The sequence below is a fragment of the Podarcis liolepis genome (assembly GCF_965112155.1).
Source record: "Podarcis liolepis genome assembly, chromosome: 3".
In the NCBI taxonomy this organism is placed as follows: Eukaryota; Metazoa; Chordata; class Lepidosauria; order Squamata; family Lacertidae; genus Podarcis; species Podarcis liolepis.
In genome coordinates this window covers 72739538-72755293 of record NC_139557.1, presented here as the reverse complement: position 1 = coordinate 72755293, position 15756 = coordinate 72739538, and the positions used below count along the sequence as shown (strand labels likewise).

Sequence of the window (15756 nt, the reverse complement as noted above, 5' to 3'; positions counted from 1 at the left end):
GATAGGCTCCTCTCATTGTCACTATACTTGGGATTATATTAAGAATACCTGGGCACACGGTACTACCTATCGAACTCGGAATACCTTGCCCTGTGCACCTCCTTTTATTCATGCATGGAAAGTGGTATGGAACATAACTGTGACAGAAAAAGGCAATCTAACATACTGCACTGTGAACTCTCTACCCCTTTTGCTATTTCGCCTTCTGTACTCCACATACCAAAAACCTCAGACCCGATGGTTGTGGTGGATATGTGGAGAATGGGCATACAAGAAACTCCCCTCCAAATGGAGTGGGACTTGTTTCCTGGGATGGGTATTACCACCAATGTGGATTATGCCCACTAGTTTAGCTAAGCGAACACGAAGAAATGCTGATATTTCTCATATAGCAGGAGGAAGTACCCAAAGTTGGAGCGGTACTGATGATTGGCCACCAGAGCGCATTATAGCCTATTATGATCCTGCCTCCTGGAATCCTGGTGAGCTCATACAAGGGGCACGGGATCCTATTTATAATCTAAACAGAATAATTCGATTGCAAGCAGTAGTGGAGCTTGTAACCAATGCAACGGCCCAGAGTTTGAGACTTATTGCACAACAATTGGATGAAAGTAGAGCCGCCATTTTGCAGCTGAAAATGGGAATGGATTATGTACTTGCCAAGCAGGGAGGCCTATGTGGAATCTTGAACTTGACAGGGAATGCCTGTTGCTTTAACATTTCAGATAATGGTGAGGCAATCCGTGTGTTGGCCACAAAGATGGAGAATATAGCACATGTCCCAGTACAAACATGGGAAGGATGGGATATGGGATGGCTCACCAATTGGTTACCTAATGTCACAGGACTCAAAGGGATACTATTGTCTTGCTTGTTTTTCTTGACAGTAGTGGTAATGGTTTTATGTATGATGCCATGTATCATTTCATATTTTAGAAGTACAATTAGCAAGATGGTTTCAAATGAAACTCTACCTCATATCATGGCCCTATACAGAGCTTTACCTCAGGAATATGATGAAGGTCAAGCTATCAAGGACACTTGGGATGAAGGTCCTTGAGCTTGAAAGGGGGGAATGAGGCATCTGTTCATAGTCTGCATTTTAATCAAGGCTTATATTTTGATCAGATACCTGTATTCTTAAAATGAGCTTAAAATATATTTTAAAATATCTGTATCTCTCATGCCAGGCAGCATCTCTCATGCCAGACAGTGAGTGCATCGGCAGATGTGCTCATCTTAAAGAGGGCCCCTGGTTTATTGTGGTCATAAAAAGGCTGAGAAGCGAGGTCACTGACCTTACAAATTACAGAATAATCAAGTTGCAAAAACATTTATTATGCCTCTCATTTGAGACTTAAGCCCAAAGGGTAAATTGAAGAAGTTGCTTTTAGAACAGCAGCTGTTTTAGCAGCAAAAGGGGGGCTGTAAACTAAGAGGCTTCTCTCGGAAGTTGCTTTTGGAAACTGTTTTTTTACTAAGTTCCCTTTCTTCTAAATATATATATATATTAATGTATTAAATATATAGGCTTAAATGTAATTATGCAAAGGATTTAGAAAGCATGAAATTTAGATGTTAGATTCTTATTTCATAGAGACATAGAGTCCTAGAGTTGGAAGAGACCACAGACCCATGCCAAACGGGAAGCACTATCACTCCTGACATCTGGTTGCCGAGCCTCTGTTTAAAATGAAATTAAAAACCATCTGGTTTGTAGGGAATAGGGAAAGAGGGGCCAAAGGTTATCTGGTAATTAAGGTGCCTTGTAGAGGTTAATGGCTACTTGTTTGCCATTTATAAATAGAAGAAAATATAGCTCTCTGTCTCCCATAAAAGGTAATAGGAAATGGGTGTATCTTATATGATTGGTTCTAGCAATCAGCCAATAGGAAATTCAACCAGGCTGATTGGACAGAGGCAGCCAAAGGAGGAGCAAGGGGACTGGGCTGAGGGAATATAAGTGCTGGCCATCAGGGCTGGAAGGGCAGAGCATTGGTAACCATATACCACTGTGTCTCTCATTTATTTGTCTGACAAATAAATAATTATTTTAATTTCTCTATTGCTGCGTTGAATATTTCATTCCAGCTAAGCGTTAACCACAAGCAGGGTGCTACATCAGAGCAGTGCACAGAAACGCGTTACCTTCCCACTGGAGTGGTACCTATTTATCTACTTGCACTTTGAAGTGCTTTTGAACTGCTAGGTGGGCAGGAGCTGGGACCAAATGACGGGAGCTCACTCTGTCGTGGGGATTCGAACCGCCGACCTTCTGATCAACAAGCCCTTGTTGTTGTTTAGTCGTTTAGTCGTGTCCGACTCTTCGTGACCCCATGGACCAGAGCACGCCAGGCACTTCTGTCTTCCACCAACAAGCCCTAGGCTCTATTTATAATCTCCCCAGCCATATTCTACACCGCAGATTAAACATAACCAGAGTGGCCATTTTCTAACTTTCCCACAGTCCAAAAACCCAAATGGGCAATTTTCTGGGAAGTCAGCTAAAACCTCCTTTCTCTGTGGCTTCGGATCTGTTTCCCGTTATCTTCAAATTTATTCAGTTCTGTGTACATTTTAGTGCCTTGTTTGGCAACCTAGAAAACAAAGACGAGCCTGCTGTTAATGTCATTTTTCAGTCTAGATGAAAAGCAGCGATATTAGATGCTACTTTCCCCCTTCCATTGCTTGAAGGCTACCTCAGTTCCTTAAAAATAAATGGGGGAAGGGAGGGGCTGCACCACATCGTTCAGGCACACTTTAGTGCCTTCTGAATGATATGTGTATTTTTTTATGTTTATGAATATACCATCTAGCAAAAAAAGAAAAAAAAGACCAGCAGCCTAATACTTTGACATGAAGGTCATTTGAAAGTTTTACTGCCTGCGAGGCAGATCCATTTTGTTGACAAAGAGCTCTCTCAGGACTCTTTATGCTGCCCCAGCCTCCTTTCCTTTCTTTCTGTCTAGCATTTCTCTCCCCCCACCCCTCGCCCCCTCCCTCCAGACTAATTATCAACTCATTAAGGCTGTCCTAATGAATTATGTTACAGCATTAAGGAAGGACTCTGGGAGAGACGCACATTTAAGTGTAGGGAGGTAGGGGACAGGGAGATCTCGACTACTGTCAACACTGGCAGCTTCAGCTAACTTGATCTGACTGAGCCGAACTCCGGCGCTGCCCCCTCCCTTCCAAAAATCATAAATATTTCAGCCAAAATGAATTTTAGATTGATATAAACGTGCTCTTGGGAGGAATTGGCTTCCTAATGTTCCTTGGCTCCACAGAAACTGAAATTCTCCAGAAGGTTATGGCTTGTGAATGTCTGAGTATACCGCTCTTTGAACTGTGTTCTCTGAGCGTGCGTCTGCATAGATAGGTATTCGGATGGCGTGAAATGAGGTGCCCAAAAGGAACTTGTACAGTTATCAAGCACCGACAAAGATCAAGGAACAATGCTTCATCCTCATTCTGTCCTTGGGTATTTAAAATTGTCGTGATTTACATTTGGATTAAAATGAAATCCACTGTGAATATCTCTACCTGGCATCCCATTGAAATGCATAGGAATTGCATGGGAGCACACTCAGTGAATAACTCTCATATGCATCACTGGACCTTGTGCAGGAGATAACCCCTCTGGACCGTGCCCAAAGTCTGCAGTTCAGCACACTGCGGCAAAGGTCAGTTCCACACGACCTGTTTACTGAGCATTCATCTTGATTTGCCTGTGTGGACATTAGTCAGACTGTTTATAGAAAGGTTAAATGACATTGTGTGAAGCAAATGTTATCCCATGCTTTCCAGTGCCTTTCCCCGTCACTTTCCTTAAGGCAAAAAGTCTGAGTTTTGGAGGAAGAAGTGGGTCTGCTGCACAAGAGCAGCAAATCAGCTTTGATTATGCAACCTTAATTTGTCAGCATGTGATCGGATCCCATCTGAAAATAGAGACAGTCTGAAAGCACCCAAAATCCCAAGGATGTGGTTGGAATTTGTTGAGTATATACATATATCTATCTGAAACAGTGAGGATTATAGCCAAAGAAATTAGGATTCATGAGTTTGCATAGTCCTCTCACTGATATTAATTAGCTGTCCCTTTTTTCTATTAGCATTGTCCAGTTACTGGCAGCACTTTTATTTGATTTCCGTATTTATATACTTGGAAGGAAGGCTTTCTCATTTCAAATACTCATCAAATAGAAGAGGCTTTATCCCCCTTAATTTATACTAGCGGGATTGTGGATTTATTACTTTGCATCTATTAAAAATAAAGGACAATGGCTGTATTTTCAACATAAATTCTCCTCCACCACTACAAATTAGAACAGTAATATGAAACTATAGCCCTTTTTAAGCATTGTGAGCGGAATTCAACATTGCGCTAAGGCAATCATTCTGACAATGCAAACATTTGTGCTTTCCAGACAGTACAATCTCCTCTCCCCCACACATACTGTTCTGGGGGTTCTCCTGGACCCCTCCCCCAGCTTATTTGGGGGCACATGGTGTAGGAGAGTGACAGAAGCCACACTGTGTTAGCAAGACTCATTGGAGGACACTGAATAATAATAAGATTAATTTTATTATTTATGAGTAGCTCCCAACAAAATATCAAAAACACAAGTGCAGCTATTTAGTTGAATCTGGCCCTATATATGTGTGAAGAAATAAATATACACACAAATGGTCGTGGTGGTGGGAGTCCATCCTTGTAGCCACCATCTCAACTTACCAGATTTTGTATCAATACCTGAAAATAACAACAACAACAACAACAATTTATTATTTATACCCCGCCCATCTAGCTGGGTTTCCCCAGCCACTCTGGGCGGCTTCCAACTGAATATTAAAAACAGTACAGCATCAAACATTAAAAACTTCCCTAAAGAGGGCTGCCTTCAGATGACTTTTAAAAGTAAAATAGTTGTTTATTAGGGAGGAGCTAACCAGCTACGAGATAATGACAAGAGATTCAGAAAGGAGGGAGCAGTTGGGAGACACATCAATTGAGACTGTGGGGGGAAACCCTTCCCCACAGACTCAAAGGTACGAAAGTATCAGGGAAGAAAGAAGGCGAGGGAGTAAGCAGGGTCAGGTGTGGTTTCAAATTGGGTGGGGAACCATGTGCTGAGATTCTTGCTTTGCAGGGGGTTGGACTCACAAGGTCCCTTCCAACGCTACAATTCTATGATTAAATGTTCATCTGTACAATCCTGAAAGGTCCCTCCTGCTATCTGAAGTGCTGCTATCTAGATCCTACTTACCGTATTTTTCTGTGTATAAGATGTCCCCATGTATAACATGACCCCTATTTTTTTTTAACCCAAAATCAAGAAATTGAGTTGTTTAGCTTTTTGGGGGGTGGGGGAGGTCACTTCCACCAATTACTCACCCGCCTGCCTGCCACTGCCGATTGCTTGCCACAGCCACTGCTGATTGCACACTTCGCTGTAGCCGCCAATTGCCTGCCCACCTCACTACAGCCACCAGTCACCTGTCCAGTTGCCACAGCCATAGCCAATCGCCAGCAGGCCTTGCTGCAGCCACCAATCACCCACCCAATCACTGCTGCCAATCTCCTGCTTACTGCTGCCATTAATCGCACGTTCCCCCTCCGCATTCATTATCCATGTATAAGACAACACCCAATTTTTGCCTTTTTTTTAAGCAAAAAGCATCATCTTATACATGGAAAAATACTGTAGTTTACCACCTCAAGGAGGCCTAAAATTAATTGCTGACCTGAAGTGCAGTCCAATTTTAAGCATTTGGTACAGAATAATTTACTTATAGTCAAACAACACCAAAGACTTAATCTTGTCACATTTTTGAGGGGTTTTTTGTTTTTTTGATGCATTTTGATGCATGTATTTTTAAAATACATTTGTCCTGCATACATTTTCTGTGGCACTTTCCTTGATAGCAGTAGCAATTCTCTGCTAGAGAAATATTATACTCTAGCCCATACTACATATACTGGTTTTTAAATGGATTCATTATCACTAAGGAAAAAGTAAATACTTCTAGGAAAGCCTACAAGCTGACATTTCCACGTAGACCTCGAAACCTTTCACTACTGCAGGTAATAATTTAAGCTGTCTTTTGAAATAAAAGGCCACAGATAACTAAGGTCTTTGTACTTTAAGAGCTGTCAATAATTGGTTACTTTCTTAGCAAATGCATAACTCCCTTGACCCCAAGAAGGGTTTTAAAAGCTGCTACTTTCCAGCAGGAACTAGATTTTAGTTATTGCTTTTCCTCTTAGAAAACTATAGTGAGTCACTCCTGTTCTAAACCCTCAACTTCATGTATGTGGATTACTTACAAATGTTCTTGGGAAATTATCAACCTGTGTCTGCATTAAGTGCACCATCATCATCTCTACACACTGCCAAGGAGAGGTTTTCCTACATGCACCATCTGAATGGTTGAAGGTACAAGTGGAACATGCATCCAAATGTTGCACTCTTGACTGTTCCTGTTCTTGGTTCCAGACAGCCTCACCCTTCTCCAGAAAACACTGTTACTTTCCCTTTGGGGTAGCCCACCCTACCCCACCCCCCAGCAACTGCGGGGTTTTGTCTCTGGATACTTTCTACATTCCTGCAAAGCTTGGGTTTCTCCCAGGCTAGCTGATATCTCTCAGGATCCCCTCCAACTCTACAACTCTATGATTCTATGATTCTCTCAGCTCACCAGCAGTATTTAGGATGTAAGGAACGGCTGTCCTAGGTTCAGAAGGTCCAACCCTGAGTATTTTCCACATGCCATGGTAGACCTTTTATCTCACAAAGCATTTTGCAAGCAGGGGTTATTTTCTTTGCTGGTTTTCAGAAAAGGATTAACATGTTTTAATTTTGTATCTGTAAATGTTGCTTTCTGTCCTGAACCTATGGAGACTATGCGGGTTAATAATCCATATAAATCCAATATTGGCTGTGTGAGCCATACAGTCCTGTTAAGCAAAGTGTCCCCCTCGAGATTTCCTTATGGCCTTGCTGCTGATAGGGACCATAAACACCAAAGAGCCTTCAGCTATTCATACCACATGGAATGCAGGTCTCATACAAGCTGTAGTCTACAATAGGGAATTGGGGGTTTCGACTGATGAATCTATGAATCTGTGACTGCCTGTGCATTTGCTTCTTCGGGCCCATAATAAAAAAATTATTATTATAAGATTACATCTACAGTTTTCTCTCCCACGGTAAGGCTTCCCCAAGCTTTCTTTTGTAGGGAATGTGGGGCATAAAAGTGTATTCAACTTTGCTTCTCAAAGGAAAGATACAAGGGGATAGACCCTCCAAGTATCCCTATTTTCCAGGGACAGTCTCAGATTGACAGAAGCTGTCCCGGTTTCTGATTTGATCCTGGAATGTCCCGCTTTTCCTTAGGATGTCCCAATTTTTACCTGAGAAATATTGGAGCGTATGGAGTTATGTGACCCTCGAACCAAGGAGATGAGTAACTATACTACCTTTAGAAGACATCTGAAGGCAGCCCTGCATAGGAATTTTCATATTGATATATGTTTTATTATGTTTCTATATATGTTAGAAGCCATTCAGAGTGGCTGGGGGAACTCAGTCAGATGGGCAGAGTAATAAATAATAAAATTGTTGCTGTTGAAGAATAGGATGTCCCTATTTTCATCAGAGAAATGTTGGAGGGTGTTTAGAAAGAGAATGCCTTTGTTGTTTGGACCAGAAGTGTGCAGGATCCACTGGAATATCTCTGGCTGATTTGCAGAAATCTCTCCCAAAGTAGGCGGTGATAGCTACCACCTTCGTTGATTCAGTGCTTTTTTTCTTTAAAAAAATGTTTAGGGTTAGTCTCATTTTCCTACTCATCTTGAAATACTGCCCCTCAATGAGGACAAACTTAGATTCACAAAATGTTTAGGGGTATGTGTACCCCTGTGTCCCCCTCAGAAAAAAGCACTAGTTGGTTTTAAAAGAAAACAAACTCATGGAGGACAAGGCTATCAACAGCGAATAGCCATGATAACTATGTTCTATGTCCACTGCTGGAGGCAGTATGCCTTTGAATGCCAAATGCAGGTGGGCAGAGTGCTGTTGTGCTCATGTACTAGTTGAAGGCTTCCCACAGGTATCTGGCTGGCACTCTGAGAACAGGATGCTGGGCCATTGACCTGATCCAGCGGGCTCATATTATGTTCTTATTCTAATGCCAACCTATTTAATTTGCGCTCCCAAAACATTACATAAATCGAAATGCAGCTAGCCTTCAAAATTCACTTCTCTGAATATAGTCATGCTATTCTCTAACAACAACAAACATTTATTCAAAATGGTGTATATTGGGGCAAACTGTGCATAATGATCCACATATTAGTGAAAATAACATATAACAAAGCATTATGTGTGGGGAAATTGCTTGCAAGAATGTGCATATGAAGCAGAATTGCATACAAAAATGTGTACCTTAGGAGAAATCAATAGTAGAATGCTGATATTTTGCATGAGGATTTTTTTTTATAAAAAACAAAGAATTCACAAACTGATGCAGAAATGTTACTAACTGAACTGAAGATTGGAAAAAAGAGAAACCAAGATAAACAGAAATTGAAAGATTTACCCATCCCTAGCGGCAACAAAATGGTTTTTTTTCACCTGAATTAGCTGAAATGAAGATAGCTAACCAGGAGTAGATCTTTATCTAAAATGACTGGTGTGCTTAGTTTCAGTACTGAAAACAAATTCCAAGGCTCCAAATATTCTTTAACACTCTGTTCTTTAATTCTAATATTTAATTTAAAATATTGATTTTTAATATTTGATCTGTAGCAATTAGTATTACAGGGTATGTGATATAACTGCTTGGTACTTGACAGCTGATATGTCTTTTGATACCAACAATAAAGGCTTGCCAATAAATCTAATTACAGATAGGTAGCCGTGTTGGTCTGCCATAGTCAAAATAAAAAAATTCCTTCCAGTAGCACCTTAAAGACCAACTAAGTTAGTTCTTGGTATGAGCTTTCGTGTGCATGCACACTTCTTCAGATACACACTAAGACACTTAAATCTAAGACACTTGAATTTCACATTCGAAAACAGATTTCAAATTTAAAAACCTGCATTTTAAAATGGAATGCCAAAATGGCCAGTTCTGTAAAGCAAATATTTTTCCAGGCCTTCCTTATGACTATTGTTGCAGCTGCAGAGAACAGTAGTTTGCAGTTTCTTAGGATAAGTATTTTTCTACTGTGGGTTGAAGGTGCAAAACTCCACTTTAAGGTTGTTTCGGAAATCTGGGAAGTGGTGTTCATGTGTGTCCATCAAATCACTTTTCATTAAAGCTGAGGAGTTATGAGTTGGCAAAGTCAGAAAGGTCCCTTTGCTCAAACCATGCTGCCCTTGACAGGAACATCACATTCTGGTTTGCCTAGACTGAACTGGAAGGGCTAATGGGGATGCTTTGGGACATAAAGTGACACACACACCCATTTTTCATTTTATTATTCTTTGCCTATACACCCACCCACCCACCTATTAACCAGCAGGTCTCTAAAAGCATGGATATGCATTTCAAACGGATACCTCATACTATATTTGTGTGGGTATGAGAGTATACATTATGAAATATTAAACGGAAGCATTTTGTACAATAAAGGACAAACTAGCAGTCGAGCTGTAGATTAGTCTTATCACTCTTCTGCAGGAAACCAGGAAGAGATGGAGAGAGAGAGAGAGAGAGAGAGAGAGAGAGAGAGAGAGAGAGAGAGAGAGAGGTGTGTGTGCATAAGTCAATTTCTGCCAGAGGAACAGCGCAGGACAAAGCTGAGGTAAAAGCAAGTGACAAAAGGAAGAAGTCAGGCAGATTCCACCCACCTTCCTCTCTCCTGTTTGCTCACTACCTCCCTTTATTTTTATTAAATGGAAGGGGGTTCCTTTTAAACCCTGAAATAGCTGTGTGTGTGAGAGAGAGAGAGCAATCAGCCTGGAAAATGCCCTCTCCCCGTGTGTTTCTTTTGCCCTTTTCCTTCCCACTGAGGCTGGCAGAGGTGTGTCAGCGATGGAATGACAAGAGCCATCAGGCTCCTGCCACCGAAGCACGTGGGTGAATTGGGCAGTCGGCTGTATCAGCAGAGGCCATCGGCACGTTCAGCTGCCTATCAGGACTGCGCCTGGCAGGTGGGGAGATACATTTAGATAAAGCAGGCAGCAATCGTTGATAACAAGTCCCTCAAATGTCAGGCAGCATAAAGGGCAGTATTGATTGCTGCCTCACAGCCCGCCTTTCCTTTTCTTTGGTGCTCTATTTCCCTCCTCTCTCTCCCCTCCCGCCGCTGCCGCACACACACACTCTTCTTCTTCTTTATTATAGGAAAGACTGGCTGGGATAATCTGCCTGCAGAAAAAGGCCATTGTGCTACAACGCACATTGTGTTAGTCGCTAAATAGAACTTATCAGCGTTCCTCCAATTCCGCTAGCCTCTGTTCCAGTTCATCCCTCCCCACCTTCTCCCTGCTTCCTTGCTCTGTTTCCCAGATGATCTCGACCCTTTTGCCTTCTATTTTTGTTATCGTCATTAAAAAGAGTGTGAGGAGGCAGGCCGGTGACTTCCTGACCACCGGCTAATCAAAGGTAAAGTCTGCAGCCCCCTCATCATCCCTTACCCTGTCCTCACCCAATGGAAATTCATCTCAGATTCCACATGCTTTGAGAAACCAGTCCCAAAGCAATCAGGGCCATAGGAACATAAGAAGAGCCTGTGGGGTCAGACCAGTACAGCATCCTGTTCTCACAGTGGTCAACCAGCTGCCTGTAGGAAAACAGCAAGCAGGATTCTAGCACAAGTACGCTTCCCCTCCATGAATTTGTCCAATCCTCTTTCAGAACCATCCAAATTGGTGGCCATCATGGCCTCCTGTGGGAACGAGTTCCATAGTTTGGCTATGTTTTAAGGCTGCAGTCCTGTGCACACTTACCTGGGAGAAAGTCTCATTGAACTAAAGGAGACTTACTTCTGAGTAGAGATGTATAAGAAGTTTGTCTCTCCATCCTGCCCTGTCCTCAAAAACAATCACCTTCTTCTCCTACTGCAAAATGCTTTGAAACTCTATCAGGTTTCAGAAGTGAGACAGTTGCCGCAGGCAGGGATGGGGGAGGAATTGATGCAGTTCACATTTCAAGGCAAACATACTGAATTTGCACTTTCCAAAACGCCATGCAAACCAAAACCCAGCCATCCTTCAAAATTCACACGTCTCCGAATTTTGCAGTGCAGTTCTCTGGCCAAGTAATGTGTGCAAAAATGTAAATGCAAAGGTAAAATGTGCACGTTGATGTATATATTAGTGAAAACAACATACAAGAATGTGTTATATAATGGAAGACTGCTTTGCAGAAATGTGTGTATGAGGAAAAATTTCACAATTTTCATGAGGGTGAAATTAGATAAGGAAGAACATTAAAATGCAATTGTATGTAATTTGGGTTATAAACATTGGTGTTGGGTGAGCAGGAAGTCACTAGTTCTGTTGAATTGGAATATAACTGTTGAGTAACAAATGTAACTTTCAAAATGGAAAAAGAAAATATTATTGTTATTTAAAAAATTGCACTGAATTTTCATGAAGGCTTTTTTTTAAAAAAAAAAAAGAAGAAGAAGAAGAAGAAGAAGAAGAAAGAAAATGTTGCAGAAATGTGGAGGACCAAACATAAGACTGGAAAAATGAGAAATGGAGAGAAGCTGAAATAGCCCTTTCCTATCTACTGCTTCCCCACCAAGAGAACACTTGCACCCATATAGACCAACCTCATTATATGGCTGAGCATTGAGGATCTTTGGTTGTAGCACACTCTGCAAAGACACGTCTGGTGGCAACCAGAATGAGATCCTTCTCTGTTGGTGGACAGTCTCCCCCTGGAAATAAGGCGTGCAATGAGTTTTCAATGCCTTTTGAAAATGCATTGAGATTTGGCCTTGAGAAGTGTTCTGGTTACTGAATGTATGGTTGCATTTTAATATGTACTTCTTCTTTTTGGCTTTACTGGCTTTAAACTTTTATTGGCTTTAAATTTTGCCTATTGCCTGAGGGATCATATTTTAAGGTTGTAAATCACCTTGGGATTGGTATGGAAGGGGGTGTATCAGTGTTTGAGAATGAATAAATAAATTTCACGTGAGGGGCAAATGCCCTGGGGGAAATTTGGAACAGAGAAGCAAAAGGTGCTCATTCCTCAGCTACTTATCTGCTCCAGACTCTCCTGTCTCAAAGTGCTCTTTATTCTTAAAAAGAGAGGGCTGCCAAGGTTTACTTAAACCCTCATACAAAAAAGGTGATTGGGTTCTGGTTGGCAACACGACGACATTGGTCTGGATATCTGCTCTGCACTCTGTTCAATTCTCTCTTTTTTAAACCAATGTGGATTTCAAGCCAATTCACACCCTCCTCCTTCAATAACGAACAGATCGTTCCCAGCTATTAGGGAGGGGGGAATTGCAATCCTTGACACTTATAATCACCATTTTAATTATTATAATTTTAGAACATGTACAATGCCAATAATAGGGCTCTGAAACAAAAGGCACGGTGTCCCCAGAGAGATAAATGACAATGGGTTTTGTCTCATGTGCTTGCTGTAATTGTGGCTGCCTGATCTGATGCAATTTTGTGCTTTTATATTTTTAGTTTGATAGCATTTTCAAATGTGAAAGGCTTTATGAAAGATAGGCACCAAGGGCCAAATCCAGTTGCTGCTGGCGCTACTCCAAGCACAGGTGACATCCGTGGAGGCCTTGCGGCAGGAAAGCAAATAGCTTAAAGGCTGCGAAATCACAGCAGAACCAGCTGAAAAATAAATGGCTGGCTGGACAGTGTCAGCTTCAGTATTTGCGAAGGAGGATGCTCAGGAAATGCAGCTTCACTGAGCCCCCCTATTTGGAAGAGAAAATGTAGTCAGAGAATTCTACCATGCTGTCTCTGCAAAGTGACAATGGTACCTCTGTTGAGATGGCAGTGCCTTTGCTGGTCTTGGGGGCCTTAGTAAATGGCCAACTTTGCCATCCTCAGGAGTCAGCCCTGACTTCAGTGGTATCATTTGACTATGATGCTAGGAGGCTTGCATTGAAGACTCAGGAGCATTGGGGTTTTCTTACAGCCCTGTGCAAACATTCCTTTAAAACAGAATGAATATACAGAGTCAACCTGAAAATGCACAGGTTCCATATATGCAATCTGCATCCTCAGTTTTTGTACAAAATAGATTCCATGAAAATTGTGTGACACTCCCCCCAAGCTGCTGACAGAGCAGCGGTTCTCAGCCTGTGGGTCCCCAGATGTTGTTGGACTACAACTCCCAATATCCCTGAGCTCTGGCCTTGCTAGCTTGGGGTGTTGGGAGTTGTAGTTCAACAACATCTGGGGACCCACAGGTTGAGAAAGGCTGCCCTAGAAAGTACCGTATTTTTTGCACCATAACACTCACTTTTTTCTCCTAAAAAGTAAGGGGAAATGTCTGTGCGTGTTATGGAGGGAATGCCTACGGGTGGCATGCCTACGGATTTTCCTCCTCTAAAAACTACATGCGTGTTATGGTCGGGTGCGTGTTACAGAGCGAAAAATACGGTATTTTCCATTGATGTCATGGAAAAGAAGACATGGTTAACCTTTTTCCAGCAGGCCACAATTAGGGCCCTGCTCTCCTTCCCCTGGCAACTATTTGAAATCTTGTTAACCATGGCTGTTAATTGCTTACATGTAGTTAAGGCCTTGCCCACTTTGACCTGCTAGTCTTGCTTAAGGACATAGAAATGTCCTGCCTGATTAGATCAGGGTCCACCAGCATTTGCTGCAAGATTCCCAGCAAACAGTGATCACTTAGTGATCCACCCCAAGTTGGCTGGTGGTTCCCGTGAACCTTCCGCCCATTGCTGACCTACATCACATACTGAAACTGGGATTATGTGCAATTATCAGGGACACCTGGAAATTGCATTTTGGTTGAAAGAGGCTAGAGAGTACTCTTAGGACCCTCACCAAATGTCAAAACTGCCGACATGGCTTCAGTGTGGTCATCAGAATTCAATAGAGGAAACAGAAGTACATATTTGTGGCACTGTGGTGCCTTGTCTCTTTCCTAATATCCCCCTTTCTCTCAACAGCTTAACTAACCATTCCTATATTGCTTTCTTCATCTTGTCAGATGAGTAAGCTGCTTTTTATTCAAAAATGGGGTCCTAAAAATCTGAACTGGTCATATCTGCTTTTACTGCCAGAAAAAGTCTGACTAGAATGCCAGTGCAACATAATGTTTTCTCTATTTCTTTTTTAGATGTGCAGGAGTCATCCTTAAAAAAAGCTCCTAAGAAGCTTTACATCACATATGGAAGATTTACTAAGACCCACTTTGCCCCACCGTTAAAAAAACAGATGACAGAATCCATCGATACATTTGAGGGATGCAAGATCTGGAGAGAAGGCTGCTCCGATCCTTAAACGAAGTGGCGTTTTGTCATTAACATTCCCCAAAGATCTTTCATTCTTAAATAAAGTTTGCACAGGTGGAATGGGAGAGTTTGTCTTTTCAGAACTAGTCGCTTTGATCAGTCGCTCACTCTGGAGAGTGGAATATTGAATTCCTTTTGGAGTCATGCTATGCTTAAGCATTTTCCTCTTAGTCTGGCAGCAGCTTCTGGACTTGTGATATATGAGAAGCACCCCTCCCCTCCATTCTATTTTCCTTGACTTCAAGACTTTCAGAGGACACTGCATTTGCAGGACCTGGGAAATAAGACACCACAAACAATTCTGTGGATGCACAGCGACTACTAGTACTGTTACTGCAATGCTACATTTATTAAGCACCTCCAGTGTGCTACGCAGCGCTCATCACAGTGTGCTTCTGAGCTTCCCAGGACTTGTCAGGAAGAAAACATAGGGCTAGATAGAACTTTTGCCTGATCCAGCAAAGCAGTGCTTAGGTTTTTCTGACAAACAGTAGGATTTTCACCAAATATTTCTAGAGACATACAGTCCACACTAAATTAATGGCATAGGTAGAGATTGGGAATTGACAAATGAAAACCTGTGCTGTGGTTAGAAAGAGTCATTTGACAGGGAAATTGTGCGTAAAGTGAAAGGTTGGACCTTATAAACAGATCTGTTTGTGAGAGGACCAGGCACAAGACACAGGAGACATTTGCTGGCTTGGGCAAAATATAGACAACTGTTTCTCAGGTGGTAACTAGGGGTATCGTCTGAGTCTGAGAATTCATCTGAGTCTAGCTTGGATATAAACCCCCAGGGCTCTGAAAAGCCCATCTCAATGGGTGGTATACAAATATAATATATAAAACAACAAATACAAATAAAGCATAATTTATAGTACCAATTTATATCAGCAACAATTCAGCAGCAAATAATACCAGTAAAACCAGGGCTAACAATAGTTCAACCCATTGTACAAATATCTGACATGTATAAGAATATGTACAACCTTCTTGTATAAACCACATCCCTTCCCTCCAAATCTATCCATTTAAGCATGATTCTATACACTTCAAGATCCAATCCCTTCCAAATTATGTTCAGTCTCTTCTCTCCTTCATATCTGCAGAGAATGACAGAAAATAATTCCCCTCCCTTCTTCTGCAATGTATCTACAATATGTCAATACAGAGAAAGGAGAAAATCATGTTTTTGTAACCATTGTTAAAAGTATAACTCAGCATTGTCTGATAACATCCTTGGTGCACTGCAACAGTTGTTAGGATCTTGA

The 15756-nt window shown here is 41.7% G+C and overlaps 1 long non-coding RNA gene across 1 annotated transcript; it reads left to right on the top strand.

Annotated features, from left to right (window-relative positions):
- The first annotated feature begins 9575 nt into the window (after nucleotides 1-9575).
- Nucleotides 9576-14508, top strand: LOC310702470. Its single transcript, XR_014523514.1, has 3 exons — nucleotides 9576-9814; nucleotides 10522-10617; nucleotides 14311-14508. It is a non-coding gene; the product is annotated as an uncharacterized lncRNA (long non-coding RNA).
- Nucleotides 14509-15756: the final 1248 nt, after the last annotated feature.